A 20,494-nucleotide genomic window follows, 5' to 3' on the forward strand; every position below is an offset into this window, starting at 1 on the left:
TTCCTGACCTTTTCATTTGTAATGTTCCATTTATACATTTCTCACCTGATTCCATCAAGCCCCACTTCAGCTCACCGCCTGCTGACAATACTTTAAAATTCTAGAAAAGCATGAGTCTGGGAGGGAGAACGTACTGCACATATTGCTTGCTTTCCCTTCCCATGTCCCTCACTGGTCTAAAAACATCCACGTCAAGTCCGCCTCTGCAGTTGACAGAGTGGGAGCAGCAGAAATAACATACCCCAGAATGAATTTTTCTTCCCAGGGACTGGTGGCCCCATGGACTAAAGTATCACTAAGGGGTCTTTTGTCATGAAACTCAAGAGAGTTGGGGGGCCAGTCAGATGCTCCTTTAGCATAAAAATTACAAGTTATATTTCAGCACTGCCCACAAGGTCTGACTGTGTTGTACATTCTCCATCCAAAGCTCAGATCCCTTCACATGTTTCAAGGTTCCCTATCAGAAGGCTTGTGCCTTCTTCCCGCTCCCTATCTGAAGCAAAACAAATGGGCAGAGCAGGAAAGCAAACTCATGTTGGAGGCCAGATAGAGAAAGACAGAAGCCTTTACATTAGTTTATGGTTATTCATGAAAGGTAACTAATAGAAAGCCAAGGCCAATTGCAAAGAAAAAAACATTTGGAAATAACAAGATGCTTTTTTATTATAATTATAAATGTTGGTAGTTTCAATATAGAACCTGCAGATTAGGGTAGTACGTAGGTACCTCAAAATCACAATACTCGTTTGTGGGTAATATCATAGAAATCTTTTCATATTTTGTTAAATCATCGTTACCAGAACTAAAAATTGCTGATTTGTTTTCTATTTATATGTTTGACATATTCTATAAACCTGAGTTCAGTTTCATTTCAAATAATAAAAGATTTCTCATTCCGCCAAAAAACAGATGTGGGCGGGATGGGGAAGCGTCTTGGGGCCGAAGCTAAATGCTCTGCAGAACCGTGGGAGATGGTAATCAGCCTGCTTTTGACTCACCACTGGGTCACATCCAGAGTATACCCCAAGCGTCTCTGACTGAGGGGTGAGCCTGTGTCGAGAGCCCCAGGACAAGCAGAGCAGTCCAGAAAAGCCATTCTGCACAACACCTTGATGTGGAAACACTGTGGTACTAGTCTCTCTTTTTATAGATGAGGAAATTGACACTTGACCTTGCCGAAGGTCAAGCAAGTGACATGACCGCTCTGAGAATGGAGCTGGGTCTGCGTGATTGTGGAGCTCCCACACTTGGCCTAGAGAAGCTGGGTATCACCATGGTGCCTTGATGCTTCCCATCCATTCAGAGGAGCAGGCTGAAGAGAGAGAGCCGAGGTGAGGGCCCCCAAGGCACACAGAACAGGAGGCACAGAAAAGCAGAGTAGAGCAAGGGGGCCTACAGCGAGTTCTGAGCAGATCCCAGGGCTGCTGGCACGGGTTAAGGGTGTGGATGCAACCGGTGCGTTCCAAGAGCTGAGCACAGCCAGGAGGCCCTGCAGACTAAACTACCATGTGGTCCTGGCAGCAAACATACAACCCTCCAGTTGAAATGGGTTTTCTAGAGCGGACACGAGGACCATGTCCGAGAACCCCGGGGCTTTGCCGTAAAGTCATCACTGTGGTCAGAACCACATCTGTACTTGCAGACCTGAGAAATGATAGCAGGATACAGATTTCAGGGAGGTGGGAGAGGAGAGAGCTGTGGAGGACACAGCAATAGTAACAGCTAAAACATCCTGTGTGATTACAACACGCAAGGCACTCTTCTGTGTGCTTCGTGCTTTAACTCACTTAATCTACACCACAACCCTAAGAAGTCTGTTCTGTATTATCCCCATTTTGTAGACAAGAACATTAAGGCACAGAGATGTCAAGTAACTTCACAAGGTCACAAAGTAAGCAACTAACAGAGCCAGGAACAGGACCCAGGCTGTCTGCTCCAGAGTCCATACTCTTAACCTCCAGGATCTAAAAATACCCAGCCAGGCTGAAATAACTAGATAAGATATTGGGCCTTAAAACTTCTACTTATCAAGAGATCGCTGGCAGTAAAGTGTACAACTAAAAAGCTAGAAATGGAGAAAATATCAGATAATCCCAAAGTGAGGAGCATTCTACAAAATAACTGATCAGTCCTCTTTAAGAGTGTCAAGGTCATAAAAGACCAGGAAAGACTGACAAACTCTCACAGATAGGAGACATGGAGACACGATGAGGAAATGCAATGTGAGATCCTGGATTGGATCCTAAAACATAGAGAGGACCTTCGTGGAAAAACTGGGGAAATCCAAGTGGGTTCTAAGTTAATTGTATTGGAGCAAGGTTCATTTCTTAGTTTTAATCAGTGTTCTATGGTTATGTAAGATGTAACCATTCTAGGAAGCTGAGTGAGGGGTATATGGAAGGAACCTGTATTATTTTTACAATTCTTCTTTAAGTCTAAAATTACCTAAAAATTAAAAAATGTATTGGGGCCAGCCCGGTGGCTCAGGTGGTTAGAGCTCCGTGCTCCTAACTCTGAAGGCTGCCAGTTCAATTCCCACATGGGTCAGTGGGCTCTCAACCACAAGGTTGCCGGTTCAACTCCTCAAGTCCCGCAAGGGATGATGGGCTCTGCCCCCTGCAACTAAGATTGAACACGGCACCTTGAGCTGAGCTGCCTCCCAGATGGCTCAGTTGGTTGGAGCGCGTCCTCTCAACCACAAGGTTGCCGGTTCAATTCCTCAACTCCTGCAAGGGATGGTGGGCAGCGCCCCCTGCAACTAAGATTGAACACGGCACCTTGAGCTGAGCTGCCGCTGAGCTCCCGGATGGCTCAGTTGGTTGGAGCGCATCCTCTCAACCACAAGGTTGCCGGTTAGGGATGGTGGGCTCCGCCCCCTGCAACTAGAAATGGCAACTGGACCTGTAGCTGAGCTGCGCCCTCCACAACTAAGACTGAAAGGACAACAACTTGACTTGGAAAAAAAAAAGTCCTGGAAGTACACACTGTTCCCCAATAAAGTCCTGTTCCCCTTCCCCAATAAAATCTTTTAAAAAACAAAATGTATTAAATGTTGAAAAAACAAAAACATACAAATGACAAAAAGATCAAAGCCACTGACATGCTCATTTTATAAACTGATGTGTTGATCTTTATAATTGTAATGAAATGATATCATTTCCACCTATGTATGTGAACAAGCAAGCACTCATCTTGATTTGACATTAAATCTGTTTTAAATTGTAAATAACAACACCAAGAAAAGCTGGCAATGCTTAGATTTAGAAACCTGGATCTGCTTTACAAGAACAAATTACTTACACGTGTCACGCTTCAGGATGTGACTGCCATCTTTCCTTTTCTTTGACTCACATCCTCAGTGATCCTATTCAACAAATCTAAACGATCCCCACACGTTGATGGCTGCTACCCAGAAAAGGACTGGATGACTTGGAAGTTAAAGGACCACTTTATAGGCAGGAGTGAGCTTACAGAAATGCAGCAGATTTGGTACATATGGAGTGATGGGCAAGCCAGGGAGACCCATGCGTCTTCACGAGGGTCAGCACGGCTGGCAGCCAGAAGGGTAAAGGAGACACAGAAGCATGGGTCCCCCTAAGTACGTGCAAGGCACTGAGGTAAACACTCTGCCTGCATTAGCTCACTCAATCTTCACCACAACCCTAAGAGGAAGGAACCATTATTATTATTCCCATTTCACAGATTAGGAAATAGAAGGTCAGAGAGGTAAAGTAACTCCCCAAGGTCAAAGAGCAAGGTCACAGAGCAAGTAGAATTGGGATAGAGCAAGAAAACCGTGTGTCTTGAGAGACTTTAGCCATCTTTTCTTTGTTGACTTTCTTATGTCAACCAATATTAGACAGGCTGTCTCTTACCAGCTCATCCTCTGATTTGTCTTCAACTCAGAGAGTGGGATACAGAGTGAACCAGATGAACGTCACATAAGACTCACTATGTACTAGATGTTCTTGATCATTACACTTGATCATTACAAATGGGGAGTGGTTATCAACTCCATACTCAAATAAGGTAACCAAGGCTCAGGAATACAAAGTAACCAGATAGTGGAGTGGCCACGCCAGAATTCAGGCCCAGATCTACCTGAAGGCCAAAGCCTGTGCTCTCTCCATTCATTCTACTTCCGAGGAAAATCACAAGGTGAAAAAAAAATCATCAAGCAGGTAAGAAGAAATGAACCTCCTCTGAACAACCCCTGAAAAAGTAACATTCAAAGGTAGGCCTGAATAGGCATATTCATGCAGATTTGCCATTATTTGGTTGATTTTTGCCTTCACGTTGATTAAATCCAGCTAATTCAGACCCTAAACAACTTAGAGTAGTTTTTGCTTGTCTGTTTCATTTGTTTGTTTTGCTTATTTTTGTTTGTTTGTTTTTGGCCTATATCACCTATTTTGGAGACCTCTGTTATCTAAATTATTTAGAAAATTTCAAACATTCCTTTTCTTCATTCCAATGTGGGTTTTTCTTTCTCTTTTTTTTTAAAGAAATCCAGAATCACGATCCCGTCCACACAATGGGCATTTCTACGTGAAAACACTTGCACAAGGCAAATGGAACCAGCATTGCACTTGGATGGATGTTCCTTTGGTAGTTTCAGCCACAAAAATAAAGCTACACTCAACCAGACAAGCTCCCCTAAATCCCAGCCCAGTTTATTGGTTTCACACTTGGTAATATAATCAGCCTCCCACCCATAAAGCACATTCCACAGTTTGGGATTCCACATTCTGAACGAAAGAGCAGTCAGTGGACTTAGGAAAAAGACAGAGCCCCCAGACTCTAAAACACAGGCTCCAGTGGAAGTAGACCGATGCCCTTGTATAGTTTTACTTTAGGGATTGATTATGCTGAAATGTTGTTTGGGTGATGATTCACGAGACACTCGGGAGACCCTGCCTCCTGGGAAGACAGCAATCTTAGAGCAGCTCACTGCTGCATATTATACGGCTTCCACAGAAAGCAGAGGAAAAGCCAAAAAAGAACATCCAGGCGGACTGACCTGAAAGTAGTTTTAACACTGTCACAAACTTGGACTGATCTGTTGAAATCTTTATCTCCGGAAGAGCTCACTCTTTCCGTTCCCATCAGTAATTTTTGTCTTTATGAGCAACTCTAGACGTCCACTGCCCTTCTTCTTCATGAAATTTAACTACTTAGCATAAAATAAGAAACTTTCCAATGTGTCAGAAGCCAGAAGAGCAGGGGGAACAAAATGGGTCTTTGTAACTGAATGTCTCGATTAGATTGATAAACGGTGTGCTTTGAACTTGCTGCTCACAAAACAAAAGCATGCAAAAGACAAAAGGGTGTCCAAACAATACCTATAACCTGTGGTGCTCTTCTATTGAACTCTATTAAAAGTCAAGTCTGTATGGAGGCAGTTAAAAAGTTGGCAGTTACCTGGCCATCTTGGTAAGGGCGCATAGCCGATCTGGCTAATTTTAGCTCTGGAAGGAGGAGAAGATGGAGGGAGAAATCTGAAACCCCACTGTCTGTGGGTTAAATGCATTAAAATTTGTGACACACAGAAGAATGTCTGGCATATCGGAAATGCTACAGAAATGTTAGCTGTCGCTGCTGCTGCTGCTGCTGCTATTGTTATTACTAAAATGGTTATGAGGCTGCCCAGATTCACAAAACTATTCAAATCCTTCGCCATATCTAGGCAATTCAATTTAAAGAAGGAATGCAGATTTTTTTAAAACGGCAGGCCTGAAATCCTGACTGAGCAAACTCCCACCCACATAGAGCGAGGTGTCCCTGCCTCTGACACGTGCCTTGGGAGAGACCACCTAGCAATTTGGGAGCTTAGAAGCCTTTCCTTGAGGCTTGAGGAGGTGCCAAGGACTTTCCATGAGAACCAGTCTACAGAGAGACATTTGATCGCATTTTCCAATGAGAAGCATATGTCCAGGGTACATACGCTTCCTCCATTCACGTATGGATGGAAACAATGCTGAGTACATTCTGTCCCAAGAAGTTACTCATGCTTACTCGACAAGGCTTAATGTTTTAATTGAAATTCCAGAATCCTGCCCTAAACCGGCCAACTGAAAGGTGTTTCCTCTGAAAGCAACTCCCGAGCAATCTATTCTTCATGTGGCCATTCCCAACAGCTAAAGCAGAGGTTGCATGTAGTCCACACAGCCATAGAGTTGGTAACAAAACCACTGTGGTGGTTTTTTACTTGTTTCCCTCCTTTCCATGATCACCACCAGTGACATCTAATAGATTCCAGTTAAGCACCAACAGCAAGAGACTTTACTCACATGCTTACATTGGGTTCAGGTTCATTATCTTGTTAAGGCGACATCTGACTCTTACAGGCAAGCTACAGAAGGTCAGACTGGTAATGACTCACAGAGCTTCATAATCCATCCGATTTTATCATCTAATCCCTTGGCCAGGTTTCAAAAAACCCACTTGTTTGATAAGAAAACCAACACCCTAAACACTTCCTAAACCCCAGACGCAGGGCATGTGACACAATATCCTGAGCTCCTCGGCCCCATCACATGGGACACCTCCTTGAAACAAGGGAACCTCAGTTCCCTGAGTGGTTCACCTCCACCGCAGAATTCCATGCAAAGGGGATTGGTTTTTGCTTTGCCTTCGAAAAACACCAGTGATGGCCCTGGTCATTTGTGAGCACTAACCTTCTCCGAATATGGTCCTCAGGTCTCTTCATGGATACATACTTGAGTTATTCTAGGTGACCGCTTGTTAAGAGTTTTATTTCACAGCCCAGTTAACCTCAGCTGCCCCCTGGACTGGTCCGATCTCTTGACAGACCATAGTTCAGGTCTAGAGCGAGCTCTAAAGACAGCGTGTACAAGTTTGCTTTCTTTCTGTCTTCCTTTCCAGTCAATTCTGTTCCATCAACAACCCCCTTTTTCTCCTCTGCATCAATAGCGGTATAGGCGAGCCAAACCGAAAAATACAAAATAAAGAAAGAAAAGAGCTCAGTGAGCCCATTGCTCTCTTAACTGTGACAGTGCTAAGGCAGTTCGGAGAGCGGGGATCTGTCAGCGTCTGCGCACACACACAGTGCCTTGCTGTTTGTTTTCAGTGCCTCTAGGTATTTTTAGAATCTACAGGGAGACGCTGAGCTGCACAGGTGACTGTTATGCTACTAATGACACCTTGAGCTTAAAGAAGCAGGATTCACAACTGACTGCTGAAGCTGCAGGTGACAGATAGCAACACTTGACTGAAAAATCACACGTATGTGAGGGTGGAGGTGGAAAAGGGAGAAGAAAAAAGTCCTTGATAAACTAAGCTGGAATTAAGCATTGCACACCTTAAGTGCAAATCACCTAAGTATGAGGCTTTTGCGAGTCTGTAGTGGCCATACCTATTTCTTTGTTCTTCCTTCTTCCTCCTTGCTTTCTCCCTCCCTCCCCTCCTCTCTCTCTCCCTTCCTTCTTTCCTTTTCCATCCTTTTCTTTCTTTTCATCTTCCCAGCCTTTCTTTGGGGAGCCACCCTCTTTCCCTCTGGTCCATAGAAGTGAAACGTGTGACCCAGACCTAGACAATCAGACCTTCCTACAATGGTCAGACCAGGAATAGAGGTGAATGAAGTCCAGTGAATGAGACTGCTTCCTGGGCCTTTTCCTGGAAACATCAGAAAAGCGGTACTTTTTATTGCTGAGATCATAATTATGAGGATGCTGTAAGTCTTGACCTGCCAGAAGCCATCGTTGCCGAAACAAGACAACCAAGGAAAGCCCTGCCAAGAGATGGGGAGAGGAACAGGATCCCAATAATGGCTTCTGAGCCTGTGGTCCTGCTTTGTCTGCAGCCTACTAAATCCCTAGACAGCCCAGTTATCTTAGCCAATAAAGTTCCCCTCTTCTCTCCCTTTCGTTTGGGATTCTACCAAGAGTACCCAAAAGAATCTTAATACAGAGCTAGCTCTAAAGATACGAGGTCTGAAAATTAAGTTCATGAACTCATCCTAAAATAAGTGCTACATATACCTCATTGCTGAATATCACCATGGTCACCTTCGACGTACTCCCCTTGGGAAACTATGCACCTACACCAGCGCCTAGTCCACCCTTCAAAGCAATTCTGGAACTCTTTTTCTGGCATGGCCATCAGAGCTGTCGTCACATTACCCTTGATATCCTGAAAGTCATCAAAATGTCTTCCTTTCAATATTTCCTTTATCCTCAGGTAAAGAAAGAAGTCATTGGGGGCCAGATCAGGTGAGTAGGGAGGGTGTTCCAATACAGTTATTTGTTTACTGACTAAAAACTCCCTCACAGACAGTGCTGTGTGAGCTGGTGCATTGTCATGATACAAGAGCCAAGAATTGGTGGACAGTTCAGGTCATCTAACTTTTTCACGCAGCCTTTTCAGCACTTCCAAATAGTAAACTTGGCTAACTGTTTGTCCAGTTGGTACAAATTCATAATGAATAATCCGTCTGACATCAAAAAAGGTTAGCAACGTCATTGCAACAAAGTTCTGGAACTTAATTGTCAGGCCTGGTATTTTTTTAAACACCTGAGGAATGTTGAAGTATCAGCCATGAGCCTATCCACTCACACCCACCCTGCTGCTGCCCTTCAGTTTAGGCCCCCAAACTGCCCTCACTTGCCTTAGAAAGCAGGGGGGAAATTCCAGTGCTATTTTGTACTTCAGGAAAAATAAAGTGTAACATTTATTTCTCATAGATGTCACATTGCACGCTTTAATTTGTTCTTTCTCAGAAAAGCACAGCTCCCCTGATGGTTTCCATTTTCTGAAACTGTGTGTAAATACTGACCTCTTATCACACAATCCCCTCTACTGAGTGATTTCAAAGACAAAGATGATGATAATGAACATCTCACGATATCTATTGCATGACATCTCCCTGCAGACCCTCTCCATGGGCTTCTTAGTGCTGAAGGGGCAGCAGTTGTTCTAATGGCATGTTTGGAGCCCTGAGGGTTAACAGGAGAAAGGCGACAGTTGGGACACCATTGCCACTGCACAATAACATCTGGCAGTGGCCTATCATCTTCCTCCACTGTTCTAGTCAGGACGTTTTCGGTTGCTTGAAAGAGAAACGTACTCAAGTGCAAACAAAAGGGGAGAGCATGGTATCGTTAGGTATAGATATCTCATGGAATCAAAGAATAAGAAACAAAATAACAATAGACACACTCTTGTCAAATGCAATTTAGACCAGTGGTTGGACGACTAATCAACAAATTTGGTTAGTGCTGGAATACTTTTTTTTTAAAGGATGCCATAATATTATAAACATTTTAACTGAAAAATTTATGAACACATTAATTTGCCAAACTCTGAATGACCTCAGCTCCCACATGGAATATGGAAGATGACTATTCTCATTCATGTGGCTTGCTCCTGGTTTTCTGAGTTCTGACCTCATCCTTTCAATCCCACAGAGTCTTTGAAAAGCAATGTACAGATAAGTGAGTATGACCTTCCTCCCTGTCAAATAAGAAAGACCTACCCAGAGGCCGTCTGCACAGCACATGGCCATAATTCAAAATGACAGGTACATATTAGATCCAAGAATCCTAAATGAGTCCCAGACACTTTCAGCGGATTAGAGAACATTGATTCACCATTGAAGCTTACTTGTTTGCTGAGTTACCGATCCACTTGCCACTGTGGCATATTTACCAGTGTCCCAACTTCTGAATCTTCAGAAGCGTCACCAGCTTTGGGGAAGAAAAATACCATCACAGAAGTCTGGCCACTTATCTGCTTGTGCTTTGGACAATTACACAAAGAACTGAGAATTTGAATTCTAGAATTTGGGTGAGGAAAAGGATTTTAGAAACCTAATTGTCACCCTCTTATTTTACATATGAGATTACGTAGCCTAGAGAGGTCAAGGTGACGTGCCACGTCCAGGAGGCCTGCAGTTGCTAAGTACACCACTGTGTACTTAACAGGTAACCATCTACCTAAATATGGTACAATTCATAGAGAGGCACTTGGTTAAACTTCCCAGAAATATGTAGTTTATAGGAGGATAAATTAAAGAAGTATGATAAATTTACCCACATGCTGAATGACTGACAAGGTCATTCTATATGTGGGTCTCAGAGTGAACTAATCAGAGAGTGAAACAGAAATATCTAAAAATAGTTGTAACTTAAAAAGCCCAGTAAATCTCCCAGGCCACACCTATTTATGAATTAGGGAAATAGGTAACTTTTTCAATACCTAGACAGGGGAATAACAGGTGTTCAGAGCCTATAATATGACAAGTACATCACAGAGGGTTTCTTATTGCAGCCTCATCACAACCTTGCAAGGAAAATATTACCTCCTTTTTTTTTCTCCCCCAGATGAGCAAACTGAAGCTCAGAAAGGTTAAGTAATTTCGCCAAGATCTGTTTGGTTCCAAACAGCTAGTCTGTTTTGTCCCTAAAGCCTAAAGGTTTTGAAGTGCTTTCCTCCCATTCTTCCCAGGCAGAAAATCCTGCAGAAGAGCAAGTTGGCAATAAAATGGTCTTTTCATAATATCTTAAAGATACACTGCTTGGGACCTGTGAGTTAGCTCAGAACACCAATTCCACAAGGTGCCAGGCAGCCCATCTGAGTTCATCTTCCTCCAAGGTACATTCCTTCAAAGACACAGAGCTCAGTTTCATTGCTCTCTGGTTCTCTGGATTCTCCTTAGCACCTTTTAACCAGTTAACTCACTGATATTTTTTTTTAAATCTTGGCCCTACAGGAAGTTGTTTCATCAGAATTAGAAGAATTTAGACAGAGGAGACAGAAAGCAAGGAGCAAAATCAGCCTTTAAATTTTTGTATTTTCCCTGGCCCTTAACCATATTTCTTGCTGTATTTCTCTCACACCACTAGGTTTTTCTCTTCAATGGAAAACCTAAATTCTTAGGCCCATCTTGCCTTCTCTCATGCTTCACTCTTTTCCTGTGTCAGAAAAAGAATCTGTCTCTTAAAATGCATATGTTTTCTAGATACTGTCAGACTTGGACGGCCTCAAGCACCATTGCAATGAAATTGAGAGATGTCAGTGTAACCCTAAACTCAACGTTGAGGAAAAGACATCAATCTTTTATTATGTGGGTGGCATCTTAAGCATTTTCTTTTGAAAGAAAACACTGTTTTTATTTTTGAAAATGAAAAAGTCAGCCTTAAAAGGTTGTATTTTGAATATCACAACAGATTTCAGGAGATGGGCAACGTTAGGGAAATACTGATCCACGGCCTAGAGAGCAACCATTTTAATTATCACAGCTAACGTACCCTGGGCCAGGAACTTCTCCATACACTTTCTATGCATTTATTCGCACAACTACCCTCCAAAATATTTTGTTCTATTATTGAACCATTTTCCATATGTGGAAACTGAGGCTCAGAAAGGTTATCTTAAAATAAACTTATCTAACGAGCTTATCCACGGCTCACATGCAGTACTTCTTATTTTTAAATAAAAATGAGGGCAGCCATTTATATCTCAGTAAGTTGCTAACATACCCTGTCTGAGTTTCTTGTCTTCCAGTGGCCTCCCTCATTCTCTCATGGAATTGGTACATAAAGTTATTCCTGCCAACTGCCATAGATGGCGGCCTTAATTTGTGGGAAGGATTATCTGAGCAGGAATGGGTCAAACCTTTCTGGGAATAAAAGAAAGTGACAGTTTAAGCATCCTGCTTCTGGAAAAGTGACTCAGAGAGAGGCCTAGCCTTTTACACAACCCCAAAATGCCAGGAAAATAGGGTCTCTGGCCACTGAATAGGATTCCATGCAAATAGCTGGCTCATTCAAGTCTTTCCCATGGATGGGATGAGGCGGCAAACACATCCCCCACTTGGCAGCACTGTGACTGCTCTTGCTATCAGGGCCACATTACCATCCTCTTGAGGACAATGGGTGTGTTTACTGACCATGTCCTGGACAAAGCTCACTAATAATTCACTTCTGAATAACTGACAGGAGAGTGTTGGCTGCCGTGGCAACAAAAGTCCTTATTTGTGTGTTTTTTTAAAAGTGTCCAGAAAATGTGGCCATTTTTCATGAATGTGGAATTCCTGACAGAAACTGTGTATGTGTGAGAGTGAAATGTGAATGGGTGGAGAAAAGATAGCTTTAAAATACGGTCTGTAAATCATTAAATATCAGCACATTAAAATAAGGGAAACAAAATGCATTTCTTGGCTTTATACTGCTCCCTTCTGGAAGAAAGAGGAAGTGAAAAAAATACATCATTTCTACACTCAATTCTCTCTATATTATTATGAAAACTGATTCATATCACAAATTCACATATAAAGCATTTTTCCACCCTCAAACTTTTTTCTCTTAACATATTTCCCCCATCTAATCTTTGCCACAACTTTATGAAGCCAAACTTATTACCCCCATTTTACAGATGAGGAAGCTGAGTCTGAGATGATGGCGTAAGTCCCACAGCCTAGAAGTGAAGCAGGCAAGATTTGTACCCAAGTCAGCCTGAATCTGTGTTACTACGTTGGTGCAAATGTAATTTCAGTTTTTGCAATTATTTTTAACCTTATAAACCACAGTTACTTTTGCACCAACCTAATATTTCCACATATCAATCCCGTGGGAAAGAAAGAAAACTGAATCTAATTAGGGAGTGGGGTTTACCCAGAATTTATTTCAGGAAAACAGACCTTGAAGAATTTTTACTAAAAATTATTTTAAATGCCTTTCGTTACATAGCTAAAGAGTGTGTGTGTGACGGGGGGAGTTTTATCAGTTCCCTATTTTCATCTTTTATGGGGATTATAAACCAGACACAACAAGCTCTTCTCCACTTCACTTTGAATAATCTTAGGCATATTTTTATAGAGAGATAACGTCCCCTCAGCTTTGTGAGCTGTTTGAACCCAGAGCCTGAATCTTCATTCATTTTCTGAACATCATTGCTTTTGGATGTTCAGAAAAATTGGTGGAAGAAGCAATGAAAGAATCAAGGAGAGAATGAAATACTTTTAAGCAATATCTCTTTAACTTCTGTTTCATATATTCAGAAACCCCAACAAATGACTTGTGACACTTAAATCACTGGGTGAGTTGACCCAGGCTCCCTTTCACGTGCACAGGTGGGGCCCCAGCAGCTGAGGAAGGAGCTGTTCTCACTCTGGGCTCGTGGCCTTCCTCATGCTTATCCCAAACCACCACTGAGGTTTTGCGTCTTGATTACACATTTCCCCTTTCTGGGTTTCAGCTTGCTCTCTGTCAAACAAGGATTCTTTGAAACTAAGTACTGAGATAGTAAAGTTTAAAGTTGGGAATTTTGATGTGTATTTTTTAAATGGTCGACATGACATTTAGTAACTGGTTTGGCTGGTTTCAGGTGCCCAATAGAGACCTTTGGCACAGCTATGGCACAGGCTGAACAAGGAAGAAACAAAACACCTCCGCCAGCCTAATTAAAAAAAAGAAATGAAAAGCTTGACTCGAGTATGTAAAGCAGTGAATTACAAACACGTTTCACAACAACCAACAAGAAGATATACGTCTTATGTTTCTCATCATGACCCCAGCATACCCACTGTGGGGACAGAGCCAGGAGTGCAGTTTCCAGGCTCTCGGCCTCACGTGGAAAGGTGCTGGCTCAGGTAGTAAATGGCCATCAGCTGTGATTGGATGGCCATCAGCTGTGGCTAGTTGGCCATCAGCTGTAACCAGTGAGCCATTGACCACTAATATAACTGCCGTGGCTACGCTAGCAGAAAATGGGAGGCTAGCAAGAAGATGGTGGCTGAGCTAGCAAGCGGCGGAGTGTGGATTGCAGACTGCAGAGAAGCGGTGTCATGCGGGAGACCCTGCTCGCTGCGCCATTTGTCATGCGGGACGGCCTGCGGGGTCTCTGCTCCCGCTCCCCACATAACGCAGGATATGGTGAGGCCAAAAAGGAACACCCACGGAGCCATAGGTAGGGGAGTCATACCACTATATTCTCTCTGGCGGCACTATACTCTCACTGGAGGCTGGATCCACACTGTCCGCAAACCGCCATCCACGCTTGCCAGCCCAGCCGCCATCTTCTTGCTAGCCCCCATTCTTCCTCTCTCTGTCCTCCTAGCGTAGCCACAGCAGTTATATTAGTGGCCAATGGCTCACTGGTTACAGCTGACGGCCAACTAGCCACAGCTGATGGCCATCCAATCACAGTTGGCCATTTACTACCTGAGCCAGGCACCTGTCTATGTGAGGCCGAGAGCCTGGAAACTGCTTTCTGGGGCTCTGCCCCCACAAGCGGATTGCTAGCAAGTGAGATTGTTTGGCAGAGACAAGTGGATGGCGGGTTGCGAGTCGTGTGGTTCCTGCCTCCTGTGTCTCCAACCCAGCCGCCAGCGAGACTATAGTGGTATGACTCTCCTACCTATGGCTCCGTGGGTGTTCCTTTATGGCCTCACCATATCCTGTGTTCTTGTGTGGGGAGCGGGAGCAGAGACCCCGCAGGCCGCCCGGCACGACACACACACATACACACACACACACGTGCACACACATACAAACACACACACGTTGTCATGCGGGGAAGCCTGCAGGGTCTCTGCTCCCGCTCCCCATACAAGAACGCAGGATATGGTGAGGGCAAAAAGGAACACCCACGGAGCCATAGGTAGGGGATTCATACCACTACGGTCTCACTGGAGGCTGGATCCACACTGTCCGCAACCCGCCATCCACACTTGCCAGCCCAGCCGCCATCTTCTTGCTAGCCCCATTCTTTCTCTCTTCTCCTCTCTCCTCTTTCTGTTAGCGTAGCCACAGCAGTTATATTAGTGGCTAATGGCTCACTGGTTACAGCTGACGGCCAACTAGCCACAGCTGATGGCCATGCAATCACAGTTGGCCATTTATTACCTGAGCCAGCACCTGTCTATGTGAGGCTGAGAGCCTGGAAACTACTTTCTGGGGCTCTGCCCCCACACACGTGCATGCACACAGGAAACAACCAAGGTTCTATATGCAATGTACTCTCACAGTTTCTACTCCCTCTACTCCATTTTTAAAATTTGAGTTTGTTCTAATAAATGGATTTCTTGACCCACTACATGGTTGCGACCTGCAGTTGGAGAAGCACTATCCACAGCTGTTCTATCTAGTACAGGTTAGTACAGGTACTGAGCTCTTGAACTGGGACTGGTATGAAATGAGAGGTGCCACCCGTTTAAAAGACACAGCAGAGTGTTAAAAATGGTACCCCAAATGAAAGTAAAATACCTCATTAATGATTCTTCATACTGATTACACACTGAAGCAACAACAGTTTGGATAATTTAAAGTAAATATATTGCCCAAACGAATTTCACCTGTTTCTCTTTACTTTTCTCCTGTGGCTACAAGAAAATCTAACATTACATACGTGGTTCACATTACACTTCTATGGGAAAGCGCTGACCTACAGCAGGGTCAGCAAACTACGGCCCAGGGTTCAAATCTACCCTGCCATCGGCTTTCGTAAATGAACTCTTACGGGAACACATCCACCCTCCCTCATTTATGCATTGTTGAGTCGTTGTAACACAGAATATATGGCCGGCAAAGCCTAAAATATTTACCTTCGGAGCCTTTGCAGAAAAAGGCTGCGGATGCCTAATAGAGCCGTGGGTGCTTGTTATCTGTCAGCCATTGTGCCAGGTTGTATATTACTTGACTTGATGCTACTGGCATTCCTGCAAGAGGAGTTTTATTACCAAATTTTACAAATGAGGCTCTGAGCGATTAAGTAATTGACCTAAGGTTACCCAGCTGGGCAGCAAGTACCAGAGCTGGGATTTGAACCTGTGCCAGTCTGACGACAAAGAACCTGTGCTATCATTTCTACCTTACATACACCTGCCCGCCCCTGCCCAAAACAACCCCCCTTCCTACTTAGCTACAGCACTAAATTCCATCTTTGTAGCTGAGGAAACCAACTAGCCCATCTGACTGTCAACCAGTCCAGAAGGAAATGGGGACAGGTTTGGGAAAGAAAGCTTCTCCTCAGGGAATTTAAGGGTGTAACTGCTCTTTTAGTGACCAAAAGGTAATCATTTTAAGCTTCTCTTCACTTCAATTACAAATTTTCATTAAGATGCCTTGTTTTCCATTTTCAACCCTAATACCTTAAACTTAGGGCTTCAAACCTCAGATTTGATTGTCCCATATATCCAAAGTCACTTTGAAAAAAAAAAAAAAGTGGGAAAGACTGAAAAATTTACTGAGGCTATCATTAAGTGAAAAAGTAAATAAAATAGTTTGCAGAGTGATGCCCTATTTTGGTACATAAAATCACGTAACTGTCCTAGTGTGTGTGTGTGTGTGTGTGTGTGTGTGTGTGTGTGTGTGTTGAGCACTATTGTTAATGGGTGTGCGGAATTCTTTTTGCCTGTATGTACTTTTAAATGTTTGTTACAATGAAAATGTATTGCTTGCAAATGTTACCTAGTTGAAAAACTCATGCACGTTTTGTTTTGTTTTTCAAGGGCACTGCCGGCTTTCTACAGATTTCCACATAGGAAGGCACAGAGAATGTGAAATCTAGCAAGTACAAAGGAAACTTGCAGGGCTCACTCAGTCAGAAAGCCTGGGGAGGGCCTCCCGCCATCTTTGAGGAAAAGTGGGGCTGCAGCGCCCCCCTGCGTCCAGGGTGTGGAAGTCATCAGCCGCAGGGGGAGAAAGCCTCCCTCAGTTGCTTTGGGGCAAGGATCCTGCTGGGCAATCCCATACAGACTATTAGGAATTCCCAGGGCCAAAGACTATTTATGGCTATTGAGTTTGTTATTCCTACTTCTGCTTGCCAGACCAGACAAGTGAGAGGGCTCGAGCTCCCAACATTTAAGCTATCTAAATGCAGGCTTCCAGGGTTCTCTGACTCTTCCCGGGTGCAGTGGAGGGTCTTAGGAAAGCCACCTGGAGGCGATGTCCTGAGTCCTGCATAATATCCATCCAGGCTTGGCATCTTCAGGGGCTCCCTTTCTGGATGATTCAGCAGCAGCAAGGTACACTGTGTGTTCGGAAGGGGGTGTGTAAATGTAGCATTAACATACTCTGAAGGTTTTTTACATCTTGAAGGCTCCGTTGTAGGTGTTCCAGCCGGATGAGTACACTGTGCTGACATGGTAATGTTTTGAAACAGCCACTTTTTAAGAGTACCTATTAGTACCAACACTGGTCAAATGACAGATAACCTTCATTACAGCCCTGCAAGGTAGATGCTATTGTCTCGACATCATAGTAGCCATAGAAGAGGAAACTGAAGCTCCCAGAAGCCAAGTTACTCATCCAGAAAGTAGCTGGTCCTAGATTCAAACATCTCTAGCCTCTCCTTGGTGCCAGGTGTCCTGTACTAAGGTTTTGGCCACAACCCGAGGCTAGCAGGTAGCAAAAGACCAAGATGCATTATCTTTAGGCACCAGCCTGCCGGCCTCCCCCAGGTGGCTGTATCTGACTCACAGAGGGCATCTTTAACACCTAGCAGAGGATCAGCCACTCCATAAGCATCTTTTAAATCAATGGATGGCACCATATTCTACTGCCAGTTAAGCTGGGATCTGTGTGATATTCTAGGAGACAGCCTGATTTCTAAAGCCACCGTGTTGAAGACAGAAGCCAACCAAGCCCCTGACCTGGCCTCTGCCCCACAGCTACCGTGTTTCCCCCAAAATAAGACCTAGCCGGACCATCAGCTCTAATGCATCTTTTGGAGCAAAAATTAATATAAGACCCGGTATTATATTATTATTATTATTGTGTTATATAAGACCTAGTTTTATATTATATTAAGACCTGGTCTTATATTAAAATGAGACCAGGTCTTATATTAATTTTTGCTCCAAAAGATGCATTAGAGCTAATTGTCCAGCTAGGTCTCATTTTCGGGGAAACACGGTAATACAGGAGTCCCTTCCCTGGTCACTTCAATGTGAGATGGCTGCAGGTGACACATGGTATCCACAGCCCATGCTTCTGTTCTTTCTGCTGCCTTATTGTTCTGAGCAGAGATGGCAAAAAATAATTCCAAAACTGGTGTCCACTGCTAAGCCTTTAATCAAATTAGGATTTGGTAACCAGAAAGAGGCAGTCAGATAAAAACGTGAGTGATGTTTCACAAATCTAAAAAAAGTCACCAACCACTTTTCCTCTGAACTTTGAGAATTCCCTTTAGTGACTGGTGAACAGACCAAGCACCCAAAATAACCAAACGAAAATCATCATAAATATGAATAAAACATGCATCTTAAAATGGTATGTGGATATTTAAAAGGCATTATTTGCCTAAAATGTCTGGTTTTAAAAGATGCGAGACAATAGAATTTTATTATTGTGCGTGTTTCTTTCACATATTTCCTCTTCCTTCCCGTGGCTTTCTTCTCATGGGAATGGCTAAAGAGGTCCCACGGCCCTTGAGACTCCTTTGTAACCATGACTGAGCATTCTCCAGTCCCCCCATAAAAGAAGACTTCTTTGTTCAATGGAGCCCTTCCTCCTTCAGCAATTTGCAAGCTCACTTCCTTTCTCTCACCACTCCAGCCCGGACCCTGAACAAACCCCAACTTTAATCCATGGGTCTAACTTGTTTCTAAAGGTAAAGTCCTCTGTGTTGTATAAAGCCTCCAGGGCGGGATACTTCCACCAATCCCCCAGCTACAGGCAGTGGTGGTGTCCTGGTTTGATCCCAATGTCACGCTTAAGTCCTGAGATCTATGCTGTATCCTTGAACATGCCCTTAGCCAGGTGTGGACGGATCAGAGACACATCAGTTGGTTCTCCAAAGCCTCTACCTTGTGGCTCAGGCATCACTGAGATCTGCCATAGTGCACTGTCCACACCCTTGGATGCTGGGCATGCAGATAACAGCAGCCGGAGCCCGCTGAAACAAAAGGCCACTTTCCAAATACATGAACGTGTAAACAGCTAATTTAACTCTCCTGATTAAAACCAAAAATTCCTTAACTTCAGTCAAAGGAACATGGACCTTTTGGTCTGTAGAAAATGACTGAGTGACTCGGCAGAAAAAGCCAGAACAGGGCCGGTGGGCCGATCCCTTCTTCTTTTCCCTGGAAAGTTCATTCTACTTTCTCACCTTCCGTTCCTCTTTTTCCTTTGGAAGATCTCTGTTCCACCAGCCAGGAATGGGATGGAACTCCAGGAAAATCCAAACCTATAGACTCTGTTCTAGTTAGTGGAAGTGGTCAGGGCCACATGGCCCTGGGGCTTGGAGAAGCACAGTGCTGAGTCCCATTTCTGTTGCACCCCTAAGTCACTGAGCATAATATGCTCTCTGTGGTGATAGAGGATATGGCTGCAGGGTATGTGGCCTTGAAAAAGACACTTCTCTTTGGGAGGTAGGTATGGAGAGTGCACCGCCCCTGAAGACCACTGTTGTCCAGGGGAGCCAGTGCACCCTGTGTGGGCTGTGGCCTGTCATTACTCAAAGGATCCCAGAGAGCCAGGAGGGGTGAGCCCTCACAGGGGCCGGCGAGAGTCCCCCCTGCTAACGCTCTCTGGCTGTGCCATTTACAGTCATTAACTCCCACTTCAGGAACACCCCACGGTGAACAATTACGGGCTGTCTTGGAGAAGGGCGGCCACGGGGATCCAAGGACAACACCGGGTGCCCTGTGGGCAGCCGTGGGTGTCTCCAAACGGTGGTGGTGGTTTGCCTGGTGGAGAACGGAAGGAGGAGCTCTTTATCTGAGCCAGCGCCAGGAATGAGTGACTCTCTCAGGAGACCTCCTGTCAAAAGTTGAGGATTATTTTTACTCTGAAGACCTGAGAATAGTGATTGTTAGGCTTACCTTCTTAAAAAACCATTATGTCCTCTAGCTATTCCCCATCGAAGACAAAGACCGTATAGTCACAACCCCCTCCTATGTGAGAGGCTCTGGGGAGTTAAGGGACAGGGAAGCTACGGGAAGCTCTGCTTTCCCCACTTCACAGCTCCATCGAGACTTCCCGAGGGAGTGGCACCTGCCAGAACCCCCAGAAGAGCCAGCATACACAGAGTAGAGGCCCAAGATGAAGGGAAGAACACAGGTAAAGCGGGAAACATGTCTTCTAAAGCTCACATGCTGGGCAGGAAGAGGAAAAGCTCAGCATACGCCGGAGCCACAGTCTTTGACTTTCGGTGGAAGAACCTCGTTTTCTTCTTTCTCCCCGTCTTTAAAACTCACAGAGCATATTACGAGATGTGACGGATAGATTTATGGTCCAGAAGCCAATGGCGGAGCAAGGCCCAAAACCCAGATCTCTCAACCTGCTTTGCCTGTGGGCCTCAGCATAATGAGGGGGCTGGGCCAAACGTTCCAGAACATTCTGAGTCCACAGTAACAACAAGCAGAAACATCTATTATCCTTAACATAACATAGAAGCCTATTCAGCATTCATTTCCAACTTCCATATACATTGATAACTCCCACTTTTGAAGGGGACAGAACAAAAACAAGGTGTGAGAGTTTGGCCAAGGAAACACAGCACAAACTTGAAGTGCTACCCATGGTGAATAGTC

The 20,494-nt window shown here is 44.3% G+C and overlaps 1 protein-coding gene across 2 annotated transcripts in view; it reads right to left on the reverse strand.

Annotated features, from left to right (window-relative positions):
- Positions 1-20,494, reverse strand: part of SLC1A2 (solute carrier family 1 member 2) — a 142,396-nt gene that overhangs the window by 102,792 nt on the left and 19,110 nt on the right. The window contains exon 2 of one of the 2 annotated variants that reach the window (XM_074336208.2): positions 15,563-15,676. The exons of the other annotated variant lie outside the window; for it this stretch is intronic. The gene's annotated coding sequence lies outside the window, so the exon portion shown is untranslated. The remainder of the gene's footprint in view (positions 1-15,562; positions 15,677-20,494) is intronic. 2 annotated transcript variants of the gene reach the window in all.

The sequence above is a fragment of the Rhinolophus sinicus genome, chromosome 14 (assembly GCF_057876585.1).
Source record: "Rhinolophus sinicus isolate RSI-liver-muscle chromosome 14, RSI-T2T, whole genome shotgun sequence".
Lineage (NCBI taxonomy): Eukaryota > Metazoa > Chordata > Mammalia > Chiroptera > Rhinolophidae > Rhinolophus > Rhinolophus sinicus.